The 5,319-nt window shown below is 50.7% G+C and overlaps 1 long non-coding RNA gene across 2 annotated transcripts; it reads right to left on the reverse strand.

The window, feature by feature from the left end:
• Positions 1 to 496: 496 nt before the first annotated feature.
• On the reverse strand, positions 497 to 2,086 carry LOC116792182. Of its 2 annotated transcripts, none has more exons than XR_004359023.1 (2): positions 1,714 to 2,086; positions 497 to 1,027 (listed from the first exon to the last, which is right to left on the reverse strand). It is a non-coding gene; the product is annotated as an uncharacterized LOC116792182 (long non-coding RNA). The 2 variants fall into 2 exon arrangements; XR_004359022.1 differs by lacking the exon at positions 1,714 to 2,086 and adding an exon at positions 1,128 to 1,664.
• Between the last annotated feature and the right edge of the window lie 3,233 nt (positions 2,087 to 5,319).

The following is a 5,319-nucleotide window of genomic DNA, read 5'->3' on the forward strand; positions in this document are numbered from 1 at the left end:
TAACTGAGCCAGATTTTTAATACAGAAAAAAAAAACAACAAATGAAAACCAAACAAACGAACAATCCCCCACATCGACAACAAAAAAATCAACACCACCGAAAAACCCAACAACAAGGAACTACTAATCTAAACCTAACAACACCCATTGAATCAGCACAGTGGCCTAAGAGTGGGCAGTAACACTTCTGCTTCTGTCCATCCCGCTTTCAAACTCTTCCTCCGCTTGCTGTTCATGTTTGTTACTTCTGCTTTTTGGTTGCCGGTGATTTTCTGTTTGGTGAGTTGTTGGGGTATTTTGGGGGGTGTTTCTTTGGGGAAGGAGGTTTGTTTGGTATTTTTTAACACTGTAGGGCAATTCAAAAGAAAGGTCAAGTCTTTCTGCTGTTGACTTGTTTACTGTTAATAACCCAAGTTCTCATTCTGCATCTAGGGTTATAAGCGGTTAGCAAGTATCAGCGTACTAGAATTAAAGTGCAAAAGAGACAACAAGAACCGACCTTTTGGCTCTGAAACAGTCTAATACTTTTTATTTAGCCAAAGCACATTTAAAAGGTCCCCAGAACAGCAAGAGAGGGAGAATTTAATCAGTTGCTATGATAATACATTCAAAATGCACATCTACTCTCTAATTTCAACTTGTCTCTCATTACACTTCTGGCCATTTGTTCTGCTTGCGTTAAATCAATTCTCTAAAAATACCTCGAACTAAGACTATTACCAGCCAGAATCCTACATCCTCTAATGAAAATTCTCCCTCTTTTTCATAGGCAAGACAGTCTCAACTACTGACTTCCAAATGGAAGACCTTTCCCAACACAGCCTTGCATTTGATCATTAATACAGTAAATATGCAGACAGCTCTCCAAAGGATTTTAAGCATTAAGGCTAGGCACTGTGCCAATATATATAAATATTTATACTTTCCCTGCACTTCAGTACAAGCTGCCTTTTACTCCGTAATCCTCTTCATATGACCTGCTCTCCATCCAGCGCTCCAACAGTCCTGACAGGCAGATAAATATGACCTGATCAGCAAATAAGGAACAGGAAGTATGTTAGTTCTGTATATGGGACCACTACAATCCCTTTTGAAATTCTGTATATTGTTCCACATAGGACACTTACAATATTTTTGGTTTGGCTCTGTTATCATTATCTACATGAATGGAATCGTTTCGTTCCTGGAATATCCACACAGCCAAGAAGGCTTGCTTTTTCTTTAGTAAAAGCTGATGACAAACACAATCAGCTGAAACCTTTAGCACAGACTACGGGATCATTAACAGCCTCCAATGTATAGTGTTGTCAGAGAAACAATTAATTTGTCCTCTCAAAACCTGGTTGAGTGGAAGAACAATCTTCTTCTTGCACAAGCAAATATAAAGGGGGTTTTTTTTGTTCATTTATTTGTTTTTGAGATTCTTTCCCTTCTTCCTACGTAGTACATTGCCCAACTGTACTTGACACTTTCAGAACAAGGAAAATTACCTCAGGTGGGAAATGCTGCAGCAAAGAACACTGCCTCCTACCAGCCAATCTTAGCTTTCATCTTGTGATTAATCACAGTTCAATATTAAATTATTCAGGCTGCCATTCAGTGTGACAAGCTGCAGTGTAACAAGCTGCACACAGGTCATCAACAGATTACAGTTGCAAAGGGCAGTGCAAAGCTCCTTTACAGAAGGACAGAACGGTGGGGGTTGGACAATACCTCTGGAGATCATCTAGTCCAATCTCTGCTGCTCAAAAAGCGGGATTAGGTAGAACGGGTTGCTCACGACTTTGCCTGAGCAAAAGCGTTTTAAGCATCTCCGGGGATGGAGACTCCACAATTTCTCTGGACCAGTCCAGACGAGGACTTCTGAAGTTATTGTTTTCAGTGGGAAGGTAGGGACAGAAAGAAGCGATCCCAAAACTTCAAACCCATCCCCACAGCGGTCCAGAGCAGCTCGAGCCCAGGCTGCTGCCTTCCCAGGGCCGGGCTCTTCTCTCTGCGGGGCACCCAGCAGCCGGCCACTGCCCTGCCCGGCGGCCCCGAGCGCTTCAGGCCCGGCCCGGCCAACGCCTCGCTCTGCGCGGGCGCCGCTTCCCAGCCCGCCCCCGAGCGCCGGGCCCTGCCTCGCGGTCGCCGCCTGGCAGCGCAGACCCCGCACCGCGGGGGGTGTGTGTGTGTGTGTGTGTGTGTGTGTGTGTGTGTGTGTGTGCGCAATGCCAGGGCACATCCGAACCCGGCGGCACGCAGGTGCAAGTTTCTCCGCAGAGGCGAGAAGCTTGCCTGTCGCTTCCCCTGCCTGCAGTCGCCCATGGCCGCGGGAGAGGTAGAAGAGCGGCCGCCCCCCCCCCCCGCCGCGCCCAGCTTACCCCGAGGACGATCTCCGTCGGATGTGCCGCCGTGGGTCGCTTCCGGGGGGGGAAGGCGGCGGCGCAGCCCCGAGAGCATCTCCAGGGCACGGCGGGACCGAGTGGGGCGGGGTCGGGGTCGGGGTCGGGAGCGGGAGCGGGAGCGGGAGCGGAACGGGGCGGCGCCGCGGAGCGGCTGGGGTCCTCCGCCGCGAGGAGGGGCTGCCCCCGAGAGGGAGCTGCCCGCGCCGGTGCCTGCCGCCGCCCACGAACCTGCCGCCCGCGCCCGGCGCCGCCGAGCGCCCCGCCCTGTCCCCACAGCGGGAAGCGGCGCGGCGAGACGGCGCTACGGGCGCGGGGCGGGGTCCGGGTCGCGGCGGAGGTCAGGCAACAGGATAGACGCCTCTCTGAGGCAACGGGGCCTCTCGCCGCCATCTTGAGTGTGGCATGGGGCTAAGTTGCTGTCCTGGCGGCGCCATCTTGAGTGTGGCCCAGAGGCAAACTTCCGGGTAGGGGCCGCCATCTTTAGTGTGGTCTCAGCTGAGTTCCGGTCTCGGCGGCGCCATCTTTACTATGGGCTTGGCGGACTTCCGGCCCGGGGCCTTGGCGGACTTCCGGCCCGGGGCCTTGGCGGACTTCCGGGCCGGGGCCTTGGAGGACTTCCGGGCCGGGGCCTTGGAGGACTTCCGGCCCGGGGCCTTGGAGGACTTCCGGGCCGGGGCCTTGGCGGACTTCCGGCGAGGGGCCTTGGAGGACTTCCGGGCCGGGGCCTTGGCGGACTTCCGGCCCGGGGCCTTGGCGAACTTCCGGCCCGGGGCTTGGCGGACTTCCGGCCCGGGGCCTTGGCGGACTTCCGGCCCGGGGCCTTGGCGGACTTCCGGCCCGGGGCCCTGGAGGACTTCCGGTCGCTCTCTACTTCCGGCGACCGACTTTACCCAAATTAGCGTCCCTCGCTAATTTCTGTGCTTTCGCCCCTAAAAATCTTCATGTTATTCCCCCCCACACACACCCCGGGAGAGACGGGAGACCGCAAGTCCCGCCGTGCCGCCGGAACCGGCCCTTAACTCTGGTAGGGAGCGCTGCACCGGCACGAGAGCCACTGCGCATGCGTCGCCGTTCCCGCGCCTGGCCGCCCTTACTTACCACGTGATCGCCGGCGTCTTGCCAACGACTGCGCAGGCGCCGGCGCCGCCACCTTGGCTTCCCCGCCGCCTGACCGCCCGGCTTCGCTTTCTTACTGCCGCTCCCCCTCTACTTTTTCGGCTCCCTGGGGTTCCCTCACCCACATTTTGGGGCCCCTTTCTCACATTTTAGGGGTGACCCCGCAATTTACGGTTCCGAGGGGGGGGAAGTTGACGGGGTGCCCAAGAAGGGCGTTCTTTTTTCTTTTTTTTTCTCTTTTATTTCATTTTCATTTTATTTCCTTTTTAGTTTTTTTGCTTTTAATTTTTTTAATTTTTCTTTTGTATTTTATGTTTCCTTTTTTATTTCGTTTATTTTTTATTCTCCTCTCCCAGTGCACCCCAGTAACACCCAGTGCTCCCCAACAACCCCCAGTAACACCCAGTGCTCCCCAAAAATTGACCCAAAACCCACCCAAATCGCCCCAAAAACTGACCCCAAAAACTGACCCAAATCATCCCAAAAGCTGACCAGAAACTGACCCAAAACTGACCCCAAAAAATGACCAGAAACTCACCCAAATCACCCCAAAAAATGACCAGAAATTGACCCAAATCTCCCCAAAAAATGACCAGAAAATGACCAGAAACTGACCCAAAACACCCCGAAAAATGCCCCAAAAACTGACTCAAGTCTCCTCAAAAAATGACCCAAAACTCAACCAAATCTTCCCAAAAAATGACCTGAAACTGACCCAAATTACCTCAAAAAATGACCCCAAACTGACCCAAATCACCCCAAAAAATGACCAGAAACTCTCCCAAATCACCCCAAAAAATGACCAGAAACTCACACAGATCTCCCTAAAAAATGACCCAAAACTGACCAAAATCACCTCAAAAACTGACCAGAAACTGACACAAACCTCAACAAAAAATGACCAGAAACTGACCCAAATATCCCCAAAAAATGACCCCAAACTCACCCAAATCTCCCCAGAAAATGGTCCAAAACTGACTCAAATCTCCCCAAAAAATGACCCAGAACTCACCCAAATCTCCCCAGAAAATGGTCCAAAACTCACCCAAATCTCCCCAGAAAATGGTCCAAAACTGACTCAAATCTCCCCAAAAAATGACCCAGAACTCACCAAAATCTCCCCAAAAAATGACCCAGAACTCACCAAAATCTCCCCAAAAAATGACCAGAAACTGACCCAAATCTCCCCAAAAACTGACCCTAAAATGACCCTAAATTTACGGTTCGGGGGGGGGGAGGAGAGGAAACGGGGTGCCCAAGAAGGGGTTTCTTTTTTTTTTTTTTTTCCTCTTTTATTTCATTTTCATTTCATTTCCTTTTTAGATTATTTGCTTTTAATTTTTTTTATTTTTCTTTTGTATTTTATGTTTCCTTTTTTATTTCGTTTATTTTTTATTCTCCTCTCCCAGTGCACCCCAGTAACACCCAGTGCTCCCCAAAAATTGACCCAAACCCCACCCAAATCACCCCAAAAACTGACCCAAAACTGACCCCAAAAACTGACCCAAATCATCCCAAAAGCTGACCAGAAACTGACCCAAAACTGACCCCAAAAAATGACCAGAAACTCACCCAAATCACCCCAAAAAATGACCAGAAATTGACCCAAATCTCCCCAAAAAATGACCAGAAAATGACCAGAAACTGACCCAAAACACCCCGAAAAATGCCCCAAAAACTGACTCAAGTCTCCTCAAAAAATGACCCAAAACTCAACCAAATCTTCCCAAAAAATGACCTGAAACTGACCCAAATTACCTCAAAAAATGACCCCAAACTGACCCAAATCACCCCAAAAAATGACCAGAAACTCTCC

Source organism: Chiroxiphia lanceolata, chromosome 11 (assembly GCF_009829145.1).
Source record: "Chiroxiphia lanceolata isolate bChiLan1 chromosome 11, bChiLan1.pri, whole genome shotgun sequence".
Taxonomy (NCBI): domain Eukaryota; kingdom Metazoa; phylum Chordata; class Aves; order Passeriformes; family Pipridae; genus Chiroxiphia; species Chiroxiphia lanceolata.